This window comes from Panthera pardus, unplaced genomic scaffold (assembly GCF_024362965.1).
Source record: "Panthera pardus isolate Hobbes unplaced genomic scaffold, ASM2436296v1 HiC_scaffold_20, whole genome shotgun sequence".
NCBI classification, from domain to species: domain Eukaryota; kingdom Metazoa; phylum Chordata; class Mammalia; order Carnivora; family Felidae; genus Panthera; species Panthera pardus.
Genome location: NW_026526766.1, coordinates 5,669,611 through 5,693,067, shown reverse-complemented (window position 1 = coordinate 5,693,067; position 23,457 = coordinate 5,669,611). Strand labels below are relative to the sequence as shown.

The following is a 23,457-nucleotide window of genomic DNA, read 5'->3' as shown; positions in this document are numbered from 1 at the left end:
TGCTGTTCTGCGGGGCAGCAATTTTCTGGCACTTGCCAGGCATGTGTGTATTTACGAGACCCTTTTTCCTTTGGTCTCGTGTTGATTATTAATCACCATGAACACATAACTTCAAAATAAATGATCACAGATGATGTCGTTCTTTGTGGAACCGCTCCCGATATAGGCCAGAAAATTCTTTCCTTAGACCAAACTTGCGTTGTCTCTTCCGGAAGTCATTCACAATGATGCTTGATATGGCTTAGTACTTATATCCTACTGTGAGACCCTTTATTTTTAAACAGTGATACTTCTTGTGGATCAACCCCTATCACAGGCTGTTATAATTCTCTCCCTGAAGACGGACCCGAATGAGATCATTTATCTTTCGAAGCGCCAGGTCTGAGGACGGGTTTCGGGGTAAGACCGGTACAAGCAAAGCTCTGGACCATGAACGAACAGCTTATATTTTGGGCAAATGATTCAACACAATGGATTTTTTAAAGGTTACAGAGTTGAATGGCAGGAAGATAGCCGTGGCTGAGAATCTCCGTTATCTGTGATCAGATAAAAGAAGTCTTGCCCCAGGGGATACACAAAAGCGGCTGGGGGTCCAGTATCCTGTGGCTGCCTCGCCCTGGGATGTGGTTCAGAGTCACCATCAGCTTTGATTCTACTGCTTTACATGAAATATTAGAGGGAAAGGTCTCTACTAATGAGGGTTGAGAACATACTTAGAATTGCAGGCTCCGGTCTTGCGTTCTGGAAGTGAATTGTCAGACACCTGACCAGGAGGAGACAAAGGTAAGAACGGAAAGGAGCTACAGGCATCCCCGGGAGGCTTGCTCACCGGGCCCTGCAAGGGGGCTGACCACTTATCACAACGGAGGGACTGGCCATTAAGTATCCCAGCCCACACGGAGAAACAGGGACTCGGCCAGGTCCTCTCCCGATGGCTGGTGGAACGGACAAGGTGGCAGTTACACCACAGCTGTCAGCCCGACTGTCTGCCCCCTGCCCTGGTTTCCTGGAGCGCCCCCTGTGTCCACCCCTCAGCACCACGCTGCCCCGCCGTCCCCACACTCTGGCTCAGACGGAAGGTGGGAGGATGGCCACGGCTGGCCCTGCGCAGAGCCACGTGAGCACTTCTGGGTGAGAAGGGCTGAGATGACCCCGCCGAGGCCGAGGGGCTCCATGGGGCCTGATGCGTGTACTCCGCACACGGCCGACACGCGGTCCTGTACCCACTAAGCTCTGTCCACACGCATTCTGGGGAATCCTGGGCGAGAGGGGACATGCGTGGAGGGCACCAGATCTTGAAAATCTCACTGTTCTCCACCACAACGGGGAGACGTAAAAGGAGGAAGGATGGAGCCATTCGGGGAAGACATCTGTAACATTAATACATTTATACATTGACAGCAGAGGCACTTCCTGCAGGAACTCAGTGGCAGAAAAAGGCCACCGAGTTTGGATAGCTCGGCACCTACACTGAAACTTAAAAAAGGAAAGAAGACGTAGACAAGTCCTACGTTTCTCTGGCCCACAGGAGCGGTTCAGCCAAATGTAAGACAAAGGGTGAGAAAAGGTCTTCTCAAAGGAGCCAGAGTCCTTGAAGGTCTTCTCAAGGGAGCCAGAGTCCTTCAAGGTCTTCTCAAGGGAGCCAGAGTCCTTCAAGGTCTTCTCAAGGGAGCCAGAGTCCTTGAAAAGGCACCCAGGACCCCGGGGGTGAGGTCGGCTGCCACACACAGCCCCACAGGGGCTGTGTCCTCAACCTGGGGGAAAACATGGCTGCAGGGAGAAGGGATAAGTGGGCACGATGGGAACATTCGAGAAGAACGTGCAACTGAAGAAGAAAAGAATTGCTTGCAAGTGTTTTAGGTCATCGTAAACTTAGGGAAAATATAGATTTAATGAGTAACGGGCACAAAGGTGAGCTGATAAAATCAATGAGATGAAGACAGGCAGTTGCAGAATTTTCAGGTAAGACCAGACAGCTGAAAACCACCAGAAAACCAATAAATTATATAATAAAGAACGAACACACAGATGCAGTGGAAAAAAAATATTACTGGCAAAGGCAGAAGTGTTGAGATGGAGCCAGCAAATGCAGAGGAAGAAGACAATCACATTAAACATTTAGGAACAGTGAAAATGGGAGTGGGGAAAGGGACAGGTTCCACGTCTTGAGGACTATTCCGTGCTACTTAAATTTTTCTCCCCCAGCATGCCAACGTACTAATGTATTGTTTGTACGTTTTTATGTATCAACAGTTTTCTAACTAGGGAGACACCGGCCCACGCTTTGCTGTTTTTCTTTTTTCTTTTCTATTCGGGAACAGATGAACAACGTAACACATAACATTTGAATTTTTTAAAGGTTTTTTTTTTTTTTTTTAATTTATTTTGAGAGAGAGAACACACATGCTAGCAGGGGAGGGGCGGAGACAGAGACAGAGACAGAATCCCAAGCAGGCTCCGCGATGTCAGCACAGAGCCTGACGCGGGGCTCGAACTCATCAACAGTGAGATCACGGCCTGAGCCGAAGTCACGAGTCAGACGCTTAACCGACTGAGCCACCCAGGCGCCCCCACATAACACTTTTGTCAAGGAAGCAGAGTGAGTCTTGAAAAACCTCACTAATAATCATGCACTAATGAAAGCAAACAAAAGAGCACATCGCATACCTATGTTGTCAAGTCACGTGGCAGCTGCTGGGGGCTTGCCATCAGCTTTATACTCTTGTGGAAGATGTTTCCTCCCGCTCCGGTGCAGTTCTCTTTTCCAGATTTGATAGAACCAGACGGGTGTGGGCCTTTGTGTTATTGTTTCATTGTTGCGGTAGACAAGGTCTACACGCTCACGTCTGCTCCGGAAACACTCAGAGCAGCATCGAATAAACTGAATAATAGATCAAACCATTATTTTTAAAGGGAAACATCATTCTGGTGAAAACCACAAGGCCATTTGAGCAGCAACTCCTAAATACCACGTCAGTGAAATCCTCCTTGCCAGAACTGATTCCATTTAACTTCTGGACCTTTGAGGAACAAAGGCACAGTTTGTTTAGACAGAGGTACACTGATATTCAAATATTTAAATGTATTTGAGAACACATGAAATGAATGTTTTATTTTATTTTTTTGTTGTTATTTTAGAGAGAGAGAGAGCATGAGTGGGGGAGAGGGGCAGAGTGGGGGGGGGGGGAGAGAGAGAGAGAGAGAGAGAGAGAGAGAGAGAGAGAGAATCTTAAGCAGGCTCCATGGCCAGTGCAGAGCCAGACGCAAGTACGATCTCACGACCCTGGGATCATGACCTGAGCAGAAATCAGGAGTCGGATGTTCAGCTTTCTGAGCCACCCAGGTGCCCTTGAATGTTTTATCTTCTACACAGATCGCAGAAGTTTTCTACATGTTGAGTAACTATTTTTTCGTATTTATCGAAAAATTACCACGTTCAGCTAAACTAGTTATAGCTTAAAAATCATATACAGATATATACGTATAAATGTTGGGGCGCCCGGGTGGCTCAGTCGGTTGAGCGTCCAACTTCGGCTCAGGTCATGACCTCCGAGTCCGTGGGTTCGAGCCCCGTGTCAGGCTCTGTGCTGACAGCTCAGGGCCTGGAGCCTGCTTGGGATTCTGTGTCTCCCTCTCTCTCTGTTCCTCCCCTGTTCACACTCTGTCTCTCTCTCAAAAATAAACATTAAAATTTTTTTTTTTAAATGTGATTTTCTCCAAGAAAATCCTTTGCTTATGTGAACTGTATTTCTTTAGCGTAAATAATTTTCTCATATGAGTGTATTCTGTGGGTTCGTATTATGAGATATCGATGGAAAGATGAGGGGTGTGTAGTGTCATAATTCACCTCCTAACCTTCAACCTTGGCTTCTGGGCGCACACCCTTGCTGCATTCATTTGTCACCCCCACACCGAATCCAGAAGCCCAGGACTTTCCTTCGAGATGGGAAAGGCATCGGGAAGGCTGTCTGCAGGCTCGCAGGGCAGGGCCGCAGAACTCAGCTGTCCTTGGACTAAGGGGAGATTTTGGTCCATTTGCATCAGGAGTGACTCAAGCTGTCGTCTCAGCTGCTGATTTTACCTGCTTGGACGTCACTTTGATTTTGGACTTCATTTCTTGTCAGTTCACTCACAAAATAGGATTTCTTCACAATATTTTTGCCATCAGGTTGTGGCATAAAGCTGTATTTAAAAAAAAATTTTTTTTGACATTTATTCATTTTTGAGAGTGAGAGAGACAGAGCTTGAGCGGGGGAGGGGCAGAGAGAGAGAGGGAGACACAGAATCCAAAGCAGGCTCCGGGCCCTGAGCGGCCAGCACAGAGCCCAACCCAGGGCTCGAACCCACAAACCATGACATCCTGAATGGAGCTGGAATCAAGAGTCAGAGGCTTAACAGACTGAGCCACCCAGGTGCCCCCAGGCTCTAGGGTTTTATTTGTTTGTTTTTGTTTCTTTTTCTGGATCATAAGGTAGTTCCAATTTTAATTTTTTTTAATATGAAATTCATTGTCAAGTTGGTTTCCATACAACACCCAGTGCTCATCCCAAAAGGTGCCCTCCTCGATGCCCCTCCCCCACCCTCCCCTCCCTCCCACCCCCCATCAACCCAGGCTCTAGGTTTTAAACCTCAGATGACCAACCTCTCCAGGGGCTCTCAGGGTTCACAGGGAGGCAGTGCGCATCTGCCCTGGCAGGAAGGCGCTTGCCCCACGTGTGGGTCGGGTGGGGACGCTGATGCCCAATGTCCACCACCTCACTCCCTCACCTGCACTGACTCCCGTGTCCCCAACAACATCTGGTACTATATTTAAAGGTCTTAAAAAAATAAGTTCACAGTGTACCTAAGTGACGATAATCATAAACGCTCCATAAATTCTTAAAAACACCTTCCTAAGACATTTTAGGTAAAAATAAACAATCCCCTTGTTATCATGTAAGGATTGCTCAACATATTTGAAAAAATACACAGACTCGAGTATGATCTGAAAGATTTTAATGATGTAACAAGAAGAACAGTCTCTTTTGTCAAAAAAAAATGATAAGGGGCTGGGCCCTCCTGCAGACCAGGTGGTCCCCCTTCCCGGTCTTCCCCCCCTTCCCTCTCGCTGATGGTCCCTGCCCCCGTGAGCCCGCAGCCCGCACACCTTACCACACCCTGGTCCTTCAGGTATTTGAACAGTCGTGATCTTGGGTACCTGCTACCTTCCTACTTCTTGACTTCAATACCTGTCACAACCCCTGCTGCTGTGCCCTCACTCAATGCCTTTAATCAAAGCCTTCCTCGAACGTACAAGTGTCTCTCTCAAGGTGTGCGTGGGGCCACAGCTCCTTGACGAGGACACTGTGCTTTTCTGAATGTGGACCCAGACCACATGACCCTTGTGTGTGGATCCAAGACTTCTGGTTGAGGTTCCTTTAGGGCCTGATGATGGTGGGGTGTTAGGGTCTGGGCAGGCCAGGGAAGGTTCTGGATCCTTGCCTCTTCCCCAAGGAAGTCCCAGATGGGTGAAGGTAGGCCCTTGGAGCCTCCTGTCGGCCCTCATTTTGCCAGCTCCCTTCCTGGGCCTTGGCCTCCACTCATGCTCAGTCTGATCAGATTAAGGAAATAATTCTAACTGTATGGTTCCAGATTTTCTGGAGTGGAGAGAGGAGACTACGGATAAAGTTATTGGTTTAAGGGGTCTCATCTCACACTTCCCCTCGCTGTCCCCTTTGGTCGGCGGAGCTGAGGGTGATGCCCAGGTATATATACCCTTGTATGGTGTTTATCTATGCAGACCCTGGTCACAAGGAGGGTCCTGCTGTAAGTATAACACATCCCAGTTTTTCCTACTCTGATTGACTCTTTGTTCTGGTTTTATTGCCTGTGCGTGGATATGAGTCTGTGTATTTGCAATCGCGTGGATGAGCAAAAGTATAGTTGATTCTTGTTATCCAAGTATAGTTGATATCTCATTATATCCACTGTGTAACATCACTTCAAGGAGCAAATTAGTTTATACAGAACCACAGCTCCTCAGGAATGAAGGTACATATGTCACATAGACTATCCTCTAGAACTTTAAAAAATCGTTCATCTTGGTTCTTTTTTTTTTTTTTAATTTTACAACAGAGAAAACTGTTCACGAAACTCATCTGAGGCCGCTCCACGAAGCAGGTGCCAGAGTGGGATTCGAACTCCCTCCACTGGCCCCAACTGGAGCTTCCTGCTCTCACCGTAGTGTCCCCTTCTGCCTCCATCCCGTCACCTCTGCGTGAGAGGCCGCACAAGACAGAACACTGTGTCATTCGGCTGCTGCTGAGAACATGTGTCCTGAGGCACATGAACTTGAATTTTTTGCTGCTCTGTGCACATCCACAAGTGACCACTAGAATGTTGCGAGTCTTGATTTGCATGTTACAAACAGACTTTAGAATAAGTGGATTCAGGCATATGAAATCCCCCAGCATGAGGATCAGCTACATTTTAGCAGCCAAGTAATTTTCAGTGTATTTGTCATCCCCTTGTTTCTTAGGAGTGTTCCAACAGCTTCCAAGGTTGAATACATAGTGTCGAATAGAATTCAACGAGAAGATAGGAGGCAAAGCTTCCCCAGAGATGCCAATGCAGCCCTAAGCACAGCCCAGTCCTGTCCTTGCAGCATCACCTAGAGCATAGCTGTGCTGAGGAGTATTCTGGTCTTTGAAGGCCTTTGACACTTTACCGACCTGTAATCTACTATTAGAAGCACGTGGCAGGTGCACCTGCCTGGCTCGGTTGGTACATTACACGACTCTTGATCTCAGGGTTGTAAGTTCAGGACCCATGTCAGGTGTAAAGAGAAGTTAAAACCAAAAAAAAAAAAAAAAAAAAAAAAAAGCACACGGCAGAAGGCCTGCAATGCTTATGGTTTTCTATTTGTTTTTGTTTGTTTGTTTACATTTTGTCTTTTTTTTTTCCCCCCATATTGGTGCTTCTGAGCAGGCACAACCCTGCCATCCAGCTCTCTCCCAGGACCCTGGGTCTTTAGGGAAAGGAGTTCTTTCAAAGTCGTCACCACCTCACACCTGTATACCATGAGGAGAAGGCAGGGTGCAGATTGCTGAACCCCACTTTGTGCTCGCGTTGGCTGGGCCTGGGGACCTGCGGGTGGGTTGGCAGAGGAGGCTGTGAAGCCCAAGGACCAGGCAGAGGAGAGAGTCAGGGGGCCCCACCCAATCCACCAGGGAGACGACGTGCACCTGCACCTCTCCTGTCCACACTCGGCAGGATTTTGCGTGCCACAGGGGCTGCCTTGGCGGAAACTCCTTCTGGGAGCCTGGTAGCCTCGAAGCCCGGAGCCTGACGACGCGCCCGGGTCTTGGAGCAGGTGCAGGGACGGAAGCTCTCCCGCCTCTCCCTCCACCACCGCCCCTCAGAGTGTCAGACATCCTCACTGGTGGGTTATTCACGCTGCAGCGTGATCAGAAGCTGCTATTAAAATGACAAGTCTGAAAACATTTAGAAAATTAAAAAGACTATTTCCACTATGCCTCGCAATTTGATCCAAAAGAGGTAAAGTAAATAGATGTGAAATTTTGCCAAACAACAGTAACCGACGGGGAGGCAGGTGAGGCTGGCAGATCTAGGGACAGTAGGACCCATATAGCTTTAGACATGTGTGCAAATGATGTATTGTCCATTGTTATGTAAAAACGCAAACAATCCGTGAAAGCAAAGCCCCATCCTTAGTCCTTGTTCTAGTCGAATCCCAGACCCATCCGCTGTGATCCATATCCAGACATTTTCATTATTTCTTTTTTTTTTTTAACTTATTACTTTTGAGAGAGAGAGAGAGATTGAGTAGGAGTGGGAGAGGGGCAGAGAGAGAGGGAGAGAGAGAATCCCAGGCAGGCTCTGCAATGAAAGTACCCCAACGTGGGGCTCGATCCCACCAATTGTGAGATCAGGACTTGAGCTGAAATTGAGAGTCGGATGCTTAGCCGACTGAGAAACCCAGGAACCCCAATACCCCAGACATTTTCTTTCTTTTTTTTTAGATAATTTTTTTTAATGTTTATTTATTTTTGAGAGAGAGAGAGAGAGAGAGAGTGAGTGAGGAAGGGGCAGGGAGAGAGGGAGACAGAATCTGAAGCAGGCTCCAGGCTCTGAGCCCAACACGGGGCTTGAACCTATGGACGGCGAGATCATGACCTGAGCCAAAGTCAGACACTCAACCAACTGAGCCACCCAGGCGCCCCTAAACTACTATAATAAAGTGAGTGTAAACTCATCCTTAGGTAATATTAGACATACATCTCTCCCTCCCTCCCAATATGTGGCCCTTGATTCTGAACGAGCTCATCCTTCCCACTAGCTTTTCCTCTAGTTGTTATTCACTTCAGCCCTATTGGTGTGGACGAGAGGAAAGAGCGACCAGGAAATGTCTGGTCATTTGGGCTGTTCCATATAGACACGTGCTCCCCCTGTTTTTGAATTTCAATTACATTGAATTGAATTCTCATTTGTAGAACATCTATGGAAGACAGTTTTTAAACCAACTTTAAATTTTTTAACAAGGAAGAGACACTGGTTTGCAAAATAATGTTCATCGTTTAAAAAAATTATTTGCGACGTCGCTTTAAGCAAGCTAGAAGGATAATTAGTGCATCGTTTAAAAATCGATCATAGCACAAATGTTTAGGTAGTAACAGACCGTTTAGGGAGAATGAACTAATGTCCTTCAGAGAGTCTGTCACCATGATGCAATAGAGTCAGAATTTCTTATTTAATTATGGGGTTTGGGTGCGAATTCCAAACACCATGGCTTTGAAAAGCATCTCACAATTGTATTGCAGGTAAGATTCAGATCTACAGGTTTTTCAGTGGTATCTCTTGAGATTTACTCCACCCTTTAGAGTTCTCCTCTCCCGCCCTAATTTGGAAGAAAGAATGAGTAGTTACGGAGAAAATATAAGGACTTTGCAAAATGACATCCACTAGCAAAATTATTTATAGTATGCTTGTCGCACACCTTCATTCATATTTAAACACTGAATATTGTTTCCTCCTTCCTCATACTGTAAACATACAGCAAATTTTAATTTTGAATGGGCAATGTCATACCACTGTGGTAATAAATTTTTCTTAGTAAAAAAACAAAACACACACACACAAAAACCCTCTTTTTTCCCCTCTCATCCAGATCAAATCTAATTTTATGCATGTTAATGAAAAAAATTATGATTGATACGTGTCACAGAGTAGTAATTCAACGGAATCTTTTCAGGTCCTAATTAATAAAAATATTAAAGGGTTCATTCTATTCCATTCTGTTTACGATGAGCTGGGTTCATTGGCAGCTCTGGGTGAGCATCAGAGAGGCCCAAAGTACAGCTGAAACCCTTTGAGCTTTCCTCTAAGCGGCCCCCTGGGTCGTTTCCCGGGTATTGCAACATTACAGGGATTGTAACGGCATCCATATTTCTATATATCCTTTTTATGCAGGACATCATAATAAACCAGGCAGAAGAGTCACCCATTTGCACCCTTGTTAGATGTGCCTTTTGATAGTTGTATAATTCTTGAGTAGAGGTGTCACACGTGATCTTCAAAACATAGTCCAATGGTAATAATCCAAAATTAAGTTATTATTTGCTATGCATACGTTAGCTTTGGGCAGCATCTCATACAATCCTTTCCTTAATAATCTGAAAGAAAACGTTTCACTGCGTTTCCTTGATCAGATCAGATCCATAACCGTGGAAGTCTTAGGATAATGCTATTATCACCTAAAACAAAGAAATGATGCTTCTTTAGTGGAACTGTTTCTGTGTTTTACTGGCAGTTTAAAAATAGCAGTTTTCTCCTGCAGTGGCAGGGGTCAGATAGCATATTAATTTTTTAAAAAGTTGGCACACCCGAGGGGCTCATTTAAGCATCTGACTCCTGATGTCAGTGCGTGTCATGATCTCACGGTTCGTGGGTTCAAGCCCCACACTGGGGTCCACACTGACAGTGCAGAGCCAGCTTGGGATTCTGTCGGTCTCTCTCTCTCTCCCCCTCTCTCTCTGTTTTTCTCCCACTGGTGTTCTCTCTCTCTCTCTCTCTCTCTCTCTCTCTCTCAAAATAAATAAATAAACTTAAACATGAAGAATAAATAAAAATTTCAAAAAATGTTTTACTTCGCCAACCTCTGAGGACAAGTTCAGAAGGAATTGTAGGCATCCTGCCAGATCTCTTTGGGGGCCCAGATAGGAATGCGGTTTCCCCCTCAAAAGAAACTTCCATGGCGAGTTACGATTGGAGTTAGTGAGTAACTTAGAAATCGTCAGGAAGATTATTTCCTTATAATCTCTTCCTTACGCCGTGTACGGCTAAGCACGTCTGAGGGAGTCCATGAGAGTCTGTCGGAAGTGATCCAGTGAAAGTGATAGGTGACGCCCTAGATCTCAGGGTGTCGCCATCGTCAGTAGGGATCCCTGGCTGGGACTTTGACAAGCATTTTGTCATTAACACTGAGAAAAACTTCACAGTGTGATGACATCAACTCTCTTCTAGATTGAGGATCAGAAAGCTGAGGATTGAAACCATAGGTTTCCTATAGAAAATCTTGAGTTTCGATGGAAGATCTCTCATCTTTATTTATTTATTTATTTATTTATTTATTTATTTATTTATTTTTATTTTTTAATATATGAAATTTACTGTCAAATTGGTTTCCATACAACACCCAGTGCTCATCCCAAAAGGTGCCCTCCTCAATACCCATCACCCACCCTGCCCTCCCTCCCACCCCCCATCAACCCTCAGTTTGTTCTCAGTTTTTAACAGTCTCTAATGCTTTGGCTCTCTCCCACTCTAACCTCTTTTTTTTTTTTTTTTTTTTCCTTCCCCTCCCCCATGGGTTTCTGTTATGTTTCTCAGGATCCACATAAGAGTGAAACCATATGGTATCTGTCTTTCTCTGTATGGCTTATTTCACTTAGCATCACACTCTCCAGTTCCATCCACGTTGCTACAAAAGGCCATATTTCATTCTTTCTCATTGCCACGTAGTATTCCATTGTGTATATAAACCACAATTTCTTTATCCATTCATCAGTTGATGGACATTTAGGCTCTTTCCATAATTTGGCTATTGTTGAGAGTGCCGCTATAAACATTGGGGTACAGGTGCCCCTATGCATCAGTACTCCTGTATCCCTTGGATAAATTCCTAGCAGTGCTATTGCTGGGTCATAGGGTAGGTCTATTTTTAATTTTCTGAGGAACCTCCACACTGCTTTCCAGAGCGGCTGCACCAATTTGCATTCCCACCAACAGTGCAAGAGGGTTCCTGTTTCTCCACATCCTCTCCAGCATCTATAGTCTCCTGATTTCTTCATTTTGGCCACTCTGACTGGCGTGAGGTGGTATCTGAGTGTGGTTTTGATTTGTATTTCCCTGATAAGGAGCGACGTTGAACATCTTTTCATGTGCCTGTTGGCCATCCGGATGTCTTCTTTAGAGAAGTGTCTATTCATGTTTTCTGCCCATTTCTTCACTGGGTTATTTGTTTTTCTGGTGTGGAGTTTGGTGAGCTCTTTATAGATTTTGGATACTAGCCCTTTGTCCGATGTGTCATTTGCAAATATCTTTTCCCATTCCGTTGGTTGCCTTTTAGTTTTGTTGGTTGTTTCCTTTGCTGTGCAGAAGCTTTTTATCTTCATAAGGTCCCAGTAATTCACTTTTGCTTTTAATTCCCTTGCCTTTGGGGATGTGCCGAGTAAGAGATTGCTACGGCTGAGGTCAGAGAGGTCTTTTCCTGCTTTCTCCTCTAAGGTTTTGATGGTTTCCTGTCTCACATTCAGGTCCTTTATCCATTTTGAGTTTATTTTTGTGAATGGTGTGAGAAAGTGGTCTAGTTTCAACCTTCTGCATGTTGCTGTCCAGTTCTCCCAGCACCATTTGTTAAAGAGACTGTCTTTTTTCCATTGGATGTTCTTTCCTGCTTTGTCAAAGATGAGTTGGCCATACGTTTGTGGGTCTAGTTCTGGGGTTTCTATTCTATTCCATTGGTCTATGTGTCTGTTTTTATGCCAATACCATGCTGTCTTGATGATGACAGCTTTGTAGTAGAGGCTAAAGTCTGGGATTGTGATGCCTCCTGCTTTGGTCTTCTTCTTCAAAATTACTTTGGCTATTCGGGGCCTTTTGTGGTTCCATATGAATTTTAGGATTGCTTGTTCTAGTTTCGAGAAGAATGCTGGTGCAATTTTGATTGGGATTGCATTGAATGTGTAGATAGCTTTGGGTAGTATTGACATTTTGACAATATTTATTCTTCCAATCCATGAGCAGGGAATGTCTTTCCATTTCTTTATATCTTCTTCAATTACCTGCATAAGCTTTCTATAGTTTTCAGCATACAGATCTTTTACATCTTTGGTTAGATTTATTCCTAGGTATTTTATGCTTCTTGGTGCAATTGTGAATGGGATCAGTTTCTTCATTTGTCTTTCTGTTGCTTCATTGTTAGTGTATAAGAATGCAACTGATTTCTGCACATTGATTTTGTATCCTGCAACTTTGCTGAATTCATGTATCAGTTCTAGCAGACTTTTGGTGGAGTCTATCGGATTTTCCATGTATAATATCATGTCATCTGCAAAAAGCGAAAGCTTGACTTCATCTTTGCCAATTTTGATGCCTTTGATTTCCTTTTGTTGTCTGATTGCTGATGCTAGAACTTCCAGCACTATATTAAACAGCAGCGGTGACAGTGGGCATCCCTGTCGTGTTCCTGATCTCAGGGAAAAAGCTCTCAGTTTTTCCCCATTGAGGATGATGTTAGCTGTGGGCTTTTCATAAATGGCCTTTATGATCTTTAAGTATGTTCCTTCTATCCCGACTTTCTCAAGGGTTTTTATTAAGAAAGGGTGCTGGATTTTGTCAAAGGCCTTTTCTGCATCGATTGACAGGATCATATGGTTCTTCTCTTTTTTTTTGTTAATGTGATGTATCACATTGATCGATTTGCAAATGTTGAACCAGCCCTGCATCCCAGGAATGAATCCCACTTGATCATGGTGAATAATTCTTTTTATATGCTGTTGAATTCGATTTGCTAGTATCTTATTAAGAATTTTTGCATCCATATTCATCAGGGATATTGGCCTGTAGTTCTCTTTTTTTACTGGGTCTCTGTCTGGTTTAGGAATCAAAGTAATACTGGCTTCATAGAATGAGTCTGGAAGTTTTCCTTCCCTTTCTATTTCTTGGAATAGCTTGAGAAGGATAGGTATTATCTCTGCTTTAAATGTCTGGTAGAACTCCCCTGGGAAGCCATCTGGTCCTGGACTCTTATTTGTTGGGAGATTTTTGATAACCGATTCAATTTCTTCTCTGGTTATGGGTCTGTTCAAGCTTTCTATTTCCTCCTGATTGAGTTTTGGAAGAGTGTGGGTGTTTAGAAATTTGTCCATTTCTTCCAGGTTGTCCAATTTGCTGGCATATAATTTTTCATAGTATTCCCTGATAATTGTTTGTATCTCTGAGGGATTGGTTGTAATCATTCCATTTTCATTCATGATTTTATCTATTTGGGTCATCTCCCTTTTCTTTTTGAGAAGCCTGGCTAGAGGTTTGTCAATTTTGTTTATTTTTTCAAAAAAACCAACTCTTGGTTTCGTTGATCTGCTCTACAGTTTTTTTTAGATTCTATATTGTTTATTTCTGCTCTGATCTTTATTATTTCTCTTCTTCTGCTGGGTTTAGGCTGCCTTTGCTGTTCTGCTTCTATTTCCTTTAGGTGTGCTGTTAGATTTTGTATTTGGGATTTTTCTTGTTTCTTGAGATAGGCCTGGATTGCAATGTATTTTCCTCTCAGGACTGCCTTCGCTGCATCCCAAAGCGTTTGGATTGTTGTATTTTCATTTTCGTTTGTTTCCATATATGTTTTAATTTCTTCTCTAATTGCCTGGTTGACCCACTCATTCGTTAGTAGGGTGTTCTTTAACCTCCATGCTTTTGGAGGTTTTCCAGACTTTTTCCTGTGGTTGATTTCAAGCTTCATAGCATTGTGGTCTGAAAGTATGCATGGTATAATTTCAATTCTTGTAAACTTATGAAGGGCTGTTTTGTGACCCAGTATATGATCTATCTTGGAGAATGTTCCATGTGCACTCGAGAAGAAAGTATATTCTGTTGCTTTGGGATGCAGAGTTCTAAATATATCTGTCAAGTCCATCTGATCCAATGTATCATTCAGGGCCCTTGTTTCTTTATTGACTGTGTGTCTAGATGATCTATCCATTTCTGTAAGTGGGGTGTTAAAGTCCCCTGCAATGACCACATTCTTATCAATAAGGTTGCTTATGTTTATGAGTAATTGTTTTATATATCTGGGGGCTCGGGTATTTGGCGCATAGACATTTATAATAGTTAGCTCTTCCTGGTGGATAGACCCTGTGATTATTATATAATGCCCTTCTTCATCTCTTGTCACAGCCTTTAATTTAAAGTCTAGTTTGTCTGATATAAGTATGGCTATTCCAGCTTTCTTTTGGCTTCCAGGAGCATGATAGATAGTTCTCCATCCCCTCACTCTCAATCTAAAGGTGTCCTCAGATCTAAAATGAGTCTCTTGTAGACAGCAAATAGATGGGTCTTGTTTTTTTATCCATTCTGATACCCTATGTCTTTTGATTGGCGCATTTAATCCATTTACATTCAGTGTTATTATAGAAAGATATGGGTTTAGAGTCATTGTGATGTCTGTATGTTTTATGCTTGTAGTGATGTCTCTGGTACTTTGTCTCACAGGATCCCCCTTAGGATCTCTTGTAGGGCTGGTTTCGTGGTGACAAATTCCTTCAGTTTTTGTTTGTTTGGGAAGACCTTTATCTCTCCTTCTATTCTAAATGACAGACTTGCTGGATAAAGGATTCTCGGCTGCATATTTTTTCTGTTTAGCACACTGTAGATATCGTGCCAAGCCTTTCTGGCCTGCCAAGTTTCAAAGGAGAGATCAGTCACGAGTCTAATAGGTCTCCCTTTATATGTGAGGGCACGTTTATCCCTTGCTGCTTTCAGAATTTTCTCTTTATCCTTGTATTTTGCCAGTTTCACTATGATATGTCGTGCAGAAGATCGATTCAAGTTACGTCTGAAGGGAGTTCTCTGTGCCTCTTGGATTTCAATGCCTTTTTCCTTCCCCAGTTCAGGGAAGTTCTCAGCTATAATTTGTTCAAGTACCCCTTCAGCACCCTTCCCTCTCTCTTCCTCCTCTGGGATACCAATTATGCGTATATTATTTTTTTTTAGTGTATCACTTAGTTCTCTAATTTTCCCCTCATACTCCTGAATTTTTTTTATCTCTCTTTCTTTCAGCTTCCTCTTTCTCCATAACTTTATCTTCTAGTTCACCTATTCTCTCCTCTGCCTCTTCAAGCCGAGCCATCGTGGATTCCATTTTGTTTTGCAATTCGTTTAAAGCGTTTTTCATCTCCTCGTGACTGTTCCTTAGTCCCTCGATCTTTGTGGCAAGAGATTCTCTGCTGTCCTGTATACTGTTTTCAAGCCCAGCGATTAATTTTATGACTATTATTCTAAATTCACTTTCTGTTATATTATTTAAATCCTTTTTGATCAGTTCATTAGCTGTTGTTATTTCCTGGAGATTCTTCTGAGGGGAATTCTTCCGTTTGGTCATTTTGGAGAGTCCCTGGCGTGGTGAGGACCTGCAGTGCACTTCCCCTGTGCTGTGGTGTATAACTGGAGTTAGTGGGCGGGGCCGCAGTCCGACCCGATGTCTGCCCCCAGCCCACTGCTGGGGCCACAGTCAGACTGGTGTGTGCCTTCTCTTCCCCTCTCCTAGGGGCGGGATTCACTGTGGGGTGGCGTGTCCCGTCTGGGCTACTTGCACACTGCCAGGCTTGTGTTGCTGGGGATCTGGCGTATTAGCTGGGGTGGGTAGGCAAGGTGCACGGGGGCTGGAGGGGCAGGCTTAGCTCGCTTCTCCTTAGGTGATCCACTTCAGGAGGAGCCCCTCTTCCGTGGGCCTGTAGTCTGCGCTTGACTCCGGAGACTCCCTTCTGCTAATCCTCTGGCAGTTTTCTGGGTTCTTTAGGCAGGTGTAGGTGGAATCTAAGTGATCGGCAGGACGCGCTGTGAGCCCCGCGTTCTCCTACGCCGCCATCTTCCGGAACCTCTCGAAGATCTCTCATCTTTAATCTATTCACAAAGCTCCACGGTGCTCACCCGTTCTGCTGTCTTGCACCTGTAGCTGGGTTGGAGACAAGGGCCTGACCGAGGACTCAGAAAATGGCCCTAGGCATTTCGGTGACGTGTTTTTCTTTTTATGACTTGGATTCCTAATTATCCCCGCAGTTTAGGGCATTCTGTGGTGTTTTAGAGAGTCCACTTGGGTTAGTCTCGGGTTGGAGGGATTCCTTTCAGTCTGACACCACACAGGCTGCAGTCACGATACAGGATGTCACGTATGAAAAAAATCCTTAGTCAACAGAAAATTGGGCACTGACATCGATTGTTCATTGGGCAAGCGTTTGGAGTCTTCAGCTCTTTTATGTATGATTTCTGATCAGGTATTGATACTGACAACGGAGAACTTTACAGAGCCTGAGATCTTGGGAAACAGCAGGCGTGAAGTTCCTGTGCTCTGTGTTGTGAAAAGAGCTCATGGCAAAGACCCTGTCTGATCACAGCACCCTTGACCCCACTCCCCATACCTGTCTCTCCCTGGCCTGTTCTTTCCCCGCTATGTAAGAAAACTCTTTTTTGGGGGGGGAGGGTCCTACCCCCAGAGGAGATGTTTTCAGGTCTTCTGGCCGAAGGTTCCACCTGCTTGAATAGTCTATTGCCATTATCGCAGTAGCTTCTTTCCTCGAAAGCAATGATCCTTTTGAATGAAAGTTCTCTGTGTTAAGTTCTGATTTTATTTTTTATTTGATAATAGCAAGGTCAAGTTTACAAAGACATTTCCTCCAAAAACAAAGAGTAGCCGCAAGCTGACTGTCTGCAGGAATGGCCCCAATTTTTTTTGAGTGTTTGGTGAAGCATGGTATGTGAACACGTGGTCTAGGCTTGACCTTGGCCGTCGGGCCATGCTTATTTGATAGAGAACCCTTGGAACGTACAGCTACCTCAGAGACCCTTTATTTTGCACTTCCTTATGTAGAAATATAATACTTTGTTAGCTTAACCAATGTGTGCTTTATCCCCTGTTCTCTGGTTGCCTACTAAATTCTCTCCCATTCAGGCTATACCTTGGCATGTAGTCACTCCTTCAAAGTGGGACTTGTTAGGGGCGCCTGGGGGACTCGGTCGGTTGAGCGTCTGGCTTCGGCCTAGGTCGTGATCTCGCAGTTGATGAGTTTGAGCCCTGCATCAGGCTCTGAGCTGACAGCGTGGAACCTGCTTGGGATGCTCTCTCTCCCTCTCTTTCTGTCCCTCCCCCGTGCTCTCTCTGTCTCCGTCTCTTTCCGTCTCTAAATAAACTTTAAAAAAGTGGGGGTTGTCTTAGCAGAAATGCAAACAGAAAGAGGAGTAGATGGTCGTGTTCTGAGCTTTAAAAAAGTCGGGAAAATGCCCGATGACATCAGAACGAGTTTTTCCCATCGCAGAGCATAGGAGGAGTTTCAGAGTGCATTGTTGACGTCATGTACATGTGCGTTCTGTGGCCTTGAATGGGGCGTCTGAGGATGCTGCGGGTACCTTCCCAGATGGACAAGAGGAAACTTCCACGTTCCAGTCACAGACGACCTTCCCACAGCAATTGACGTCATTCAACAAAAACTTACACAACGCTTACAGGATAGGCAGGCCCTTTTCTAGGCCCCAGGCGTGGGGCCATCAACAAAGGCATAAAAAAGAAAATCCTGTCCTCATGAAGCTTGCTGTTCAGTGTGGAAACCACAAAGGTCACCAATAAGTAAAACTGGAGAATAGCAGAAGTCATCAAAGGTTATGGAGCAAAATAAAGACAAGGGGCCGGGGAATGTGGAGATGGGCTGCTGGGCTCCGATCTTAACTAGGAGGTGAAAAGGGAGTCATGTATTGAGACCGTTGCATTCGATCAGACACGGAGGAGTGGAGACCTCACGAGGATCATTTGCTCAGCGTAGACACATAGGCAACCCAGTGCCTCTGAGACCTTGGGCAGAGACTGGAAAGGCTTTGGTAAGATGCTGAGACTATGATCATTAGAGACAAAAAAACCTGCCCAGGGAAATGCTCAGGTGGCATTTACACCAGCTCTTGTGTGTGTATTTTAGCTCGGTTCCCATTGGAATTTTTAGTTTGAAATAGGGGAGAGGAATTGGACATCTTGCCTAGCTCAGTTGATACGCTTCAAACAATCGTATAACAAGATTGTTCAATAATCTTTGGGGATCTTCACCCACCCATGTGACAAAGTTAGCGAGTTCTGTAAATTCGGCTGAGCTCCTTTTCCCAGGACTCAGTTTACTCATCTGTATGCAAGAGGGTTTGTCTAGATAAAACATAGGCTCTAATCAATGCGCGTGTCTCTTTCAGGATCGTAAACATGGGGAGACAATCTGATATGGGGCTAAATTCTCAGAGTCCTGGCTTCATGCATCCAAGAATGGATGTCTGTGTTTTCATGAGTCTGTCTTATTCCTCATCAGGCATACACTAGATATCAAGACATAAAATGCGACAGGATAAATCATCTCTGTGTATTCCTCCTCCATTCCCTCATGAGTTATATTTCCTTTTCCCATCAGAATCAATTTTCTACATTTCTTAAAGGAGAGTCTTTTGACAAAAATGTGAATTATTTATAGGCAGCTGAGAGAAAGGGGATTCTGCCCTCACTTTGCTGGAGACACATTTACAAATCATGAACGACAGACCCCATAGTGGCAACAGTTTTCTTGACATGGTCTTTATTTTTGTTTTTCCTCTTGGGCACATGAGAACCAGCACAGCAGATGTGTTTCTGATTTTTTTTTTTTTTTACCTTATGTGAAAAATCAAGGTCTGTTTTCTTTCCCATTAAAACTTTTTTTTTCCCCCTCTCACATGAGAGATGGGTTGTCAAAGAGTCGCTGTGGACTCAAGAAATACTTTTGTAAAGTATAAATAAATGTTGCAGAATTGAAAAATGGATATAATTTCGCAAAAAAAAAACTAGAGGGATTTTTAGAATATTGTGAGTCAGTTTTATTATGTGCATCCTGCTAACCCAATCAGATCGGGAAGTTAAATTAGTTTAATTTCCCGAACTGTGCGTTTTTCGGACTGAGCTTTCGAAGGCACGCGAGGGTCAACTAAGAATTACCCTCCTCGTGGGCTAATGACACAGGCTCCAGTGAGTCAGAGTAAACAAATTCTGAGAGTCGAACTCAGTTGCACCATAGAAACCTTGTTTCTTAGCCATTGTTATCATTAATCTCTCCACACATGGTCCATGACTCAAAGGACGGTGAACATCAAACACGCTCTTTTCCATTGTGCAGGTCGCTTAAAGTTCTTTAGGGATCTATGTTTTCACCAACAAAATAATAAAGGATGGGGGTGACATTAGTGGTCCACTCCAGCTTGTCATTTCACCAACAAAATAATAAAGGATGGGGGTGACATTAGTGGTCCACTCCAGCTTGTCAATTTCCTCACCGACTGTGGAAAGCACCTGTTGTGTGCCTAGGAGGTCATAACGTGGTTCCACCCTGGCTTGGCTCTTTCAGATAATATGATAAAAGGAATGATTTCAATGGAAAGAAAAAAAATCTCATACTCTACTTTCTAGTCTAACTCTTCAGAAAAGCAGCCGTATGGACACGATGTCACTCAGCCCTTCCCTTCTCTTTCCTTGAGGAAGATTTCTGGGATCTCTTTTCCACTATGAGTGACCCTGAATCTAATGCAGTGATGACCCCCCCCCCCCCCCCCCCACCGATGATAAGAAATGTACGGAGGCACCAGCTTTCTGTCACTGTCCTGCAACCCAGGGACAGAACGACACCAAACGGCACCTGCCTGATGAACTTCAAGGCCTAATTTAGTATTCTAGAAAGTCTCTTTACACTTGATTCATATGATAGGCGACACCCTTAGCAAGAAAGTAAGAGTAATGTGCAAAAAAATGACCGGTCCGTTGTTAGCAATTTCCCACGAAAATTTTAAAGTGTAAAATGCCCGAAGAGAACATGATTAAAAGGGGAGGAAATATGGATAGGAATTCAAAGTACTGGAGGAAAACTCACAGACCCTTTTTGTGGGCACAGGGAGCTAATGCCCTAACAAGAGTACTTTGTTCTTCCCGAATTTCAAATTGCAGTCAGTACTTTGATCTTATTATATTATAATCTTCACGGGCAGCATGAGTCAGAATTATTTCAATAGCTTCAACCGCATTGGTTCCTTTCTTACTTTCTCCCCACCCCCCCCAACCCCCGCCCCCCAGTCTCTGCTTTTGTGGTTGTTGTTATTTGTTTTTGCTTTTTTTGGTTTTGTCAGGTTAGGAGTATTTGCAAGTTAGTGAGGTTGTCAAATTTGTCTTATGAACATTTAGTAGAGAAGCCATTAAAAAACTCCCAGGCTGTGGGGCACCTGGCTGGCTGGGCACTAGAAGCTGATATAGCATTAGATAATTTTAATTAAAAGGAGTTTATTCCTATTTTATTACATCAGGTGTCTATGGGCACATAATCTCAAAAGGTATCTTTTATAATTGTATTTGACTGTGAGGGAAATCAACACACGCACAAACATTTTTGTACAGCTGAAACGAAAACATATAGGTGATAAATGTTTGATATCATTCGTATGGTAACATGAAAAGAATTTAACAGGAAGTCATTGCTTACATTATATAATTTTTTTCAATTTTTAAAATTGTGGTAAAATGCACATAACACTAAATTATCATCTTAACCATTTTTCGTGGCAGAGTGCATTGGCATTAATTTCCTTCATATTGCCGGGCAATCATCCCCACCATTCATCTCCAGGACTCTTTTCATCTTGCAAAACAGAAAATTTACATTCATTAAACACTAGCTTTCTGCTCCTCTCTCCCCCCAACCCCTGACAACCGCCATTACACTTTCTGTCTCTGGGAATTTGGCTGCCCCAATATTCTCTTTCCTTCCTTCCTTCCCTTCCTTTCCTTTCCTTCCTTCCTTCCTCCCTCCCTCTCTCTTTCCTTCCTTCCTTCTTTCCCTCCCTCTTTCCTTCCTTCCTTCCTTCCTTCCTTCTTTCCTTTCTTCCTCCCTTCCTTCTTTCCCTCCCTCTTTCCTTTCTTCCTCCATTCCTTCCTTCCCTCCCTCCCTCCTTCCCCCCTCCCTCTCTCCCTCCCCCCTCCCTCTCTCCCTCCTTCCATCCTTCCTTCCTTCCTTCCATCCTTCCCTCCTCCCTTGTGTCTCTCTCTCTCTCCTTTTCCTTCCCACCAGGAATATGTTGGTCCCCTTAATGTTGTCTCCCAGGTCCCACAGTTTGCTGGCTTTGTTTTGTGGCTTGTTTTTAGAGCACTGCAGGCTGCCTCTGTGTTGAGGATGGGGCTGAGTTGTAAACTTAAGGTCTCCGCGAATCTCTTCTGAGCCTGCACTTCCTTGGCCACGTGCAGGGACTTCTTGACTCTCCCTGTGTATGCACTTGCCTTTGAATGCCCCACTCTTCAACGTCTGTCTCTCAAAGGAGGAAAAAGAGGAAAGACAAAGAAGGGGCGTGGAGGCCACCATCCCTTTAATCCCACGGAAGTCACCTCACCCAGGGGGGAGAGGGCTCGCGGTACTTTGGGGAGGCGCTGCAATAGTGACCGTCTGCCTCTTTGTCTGCCCTCTGTGATCGGAAGCCGCGATCGGCCGTAAGAGCACAGATCCTCAGTATTTGGAACACAAGGTCCTTTATGCCTCCCGTGGCTCCTGTGAGCTGTGTGCAAAGGGCTCTAGGAACGCGCCCACAGCTGCCTGCCGCGGTGCTGAGGGGTAGAATATCGGTACCTCCTGGACTAAATGTCATAGTAATTCACAGCACGTTCTCCCAGCAGATTTTCTCATAGACTGGGGCCCAAGGACCCTGCGATACCACTTTAAAGCAGAACATGATTGCAAAGACATTAATGCAAACCTCCATCGGAAAAAAAAGTCAGTTTATTATGACTAAAACATTCTGAGGATTTGGTATTGATCTCACACCTCAAAGGGGTTAGATGGGTAGAAAAAAGAAAAGATGCTTCCGCTTTGTGCCGTTGTGCCGACCTCTGCAGCCTTGCAGGCGTGTCTGTTCACAAGATGCTGTGTGGCCCAGGGTCTGGCACGGCAGACCTCACGTGGTCACAGAGTCTCCTCGCGGGGGTCACCCTCACTCAGCATCCATCGCCAACGGGGCCAGCCTGGGGACAGTTGGCACGGACATCTCAGAGATGTGAGCAGCGGCTGGCCAGAGGGCCAAGCTTTCCGACCTTCGAGGGAAGGGTCACGGGCCTCCCCCCGCACAGTCCCTGCCATTTCTTCTGTCCCGCAACCTGGCATTCAAGGTCAAGAGATGCATTTCCAGGGAGAAAAGGCCAAGTTCATTTACGCCAAGTTTAGTTCAAAGCTCTGCCCACCTTCTCTGTTTCTTCCCAGACTTCACTGGAGAACAGAGCGATAAAGATCTCTTTCCTGATTGTTCGTAAATGATTTCGCTAATAACATTCTGCTTTTGTTTTCTAAAAGCGACCCTGGGTGGGGTTCTTTTCGTGGACTGTTCACAGTCAGAAGGGTTGGGTCTAACCCAATTCTTCCTGGAGATGAGAGTGGGAGCCAGGAATGCCTACTTATTCTTTTCAAAATCAACAAAGTAGGGGCGCCTGGGTGGCCCAGTCGGTTAAGCATCCGACTTCAGCTCAGCTCAGGATCTCATGGCTCGTGAGTTCGAGCCCCACATTGGGCTGTGGGCTGACAGCTCAGAGCCTGGAGCCTGCTTTGGATTCTGTGTCTCCCTCTTTCTCTCCACCCCTCCCCCACTCACACTCTGTCTCTCTCTCAAAAATGAAAATAAACATAAAAAAAAAATTTTTAGGGCCACCTGGGTGGCTCAGTCGAGCGTCTGACTTCGGCTCAGGTCATGATCTAATGGTTTGTGGGTTTGAACCCTGTGTCGGGCTCTGTGCTGACAGCTCAGAGCCTGGAGCCTGCTTCGGATTCTGTGTCTCCCTCTCTCTCTGCCCCTCCCATGCTCGCTCTCTGTCTCTCTCAAAAATAAACATTAAATAATTTAAAAAATTCAAAATCAACAAAGCATTTCAGTTTCCTGAATGTGTTGTTTATTCCCAACCCCACCCTTGCTCCATTTTGGCTTAGACCTTAAATATTTATTGAAATTACTATGAAACCTTTCAGCCGGTTTCACAAATTGATGATGATCCAAAATCTCAACCTTCAAAGATAAAGATAATCCCTATGAAACAGCTTCTATGAAACCCTGTCCTGGTTCAGAAGCTCTAATGCCTTGGGGTGTTTCTTGGGTCAAGGGCAGAACTGTCTG

General features: G+C 44.7%; 1 long non-coding RNA gene across 1 annotated transcript; it reads left to right on the top strand.

Moving 5' to 3' along the window:
• The first annotated feature begins 586 nt into the window (after nucleotides 1-586).
• Nucleotides 587-4,339, top strand: LOC128778544 (uncharacterized). The gene is made up of 3 exons (XR_008424112.1): nucleotides 587-1,597; nucleotides 1,658-3,056; nucleotides 3,757-4,339. It is a non-coding gene; the product is annotated as an uncharacterized LOC128778544 (long non-coding RNA).
• The last annotated feature ends 19,118 nt before the right edge of the window (nucleotides 4,340-23,457 follow it).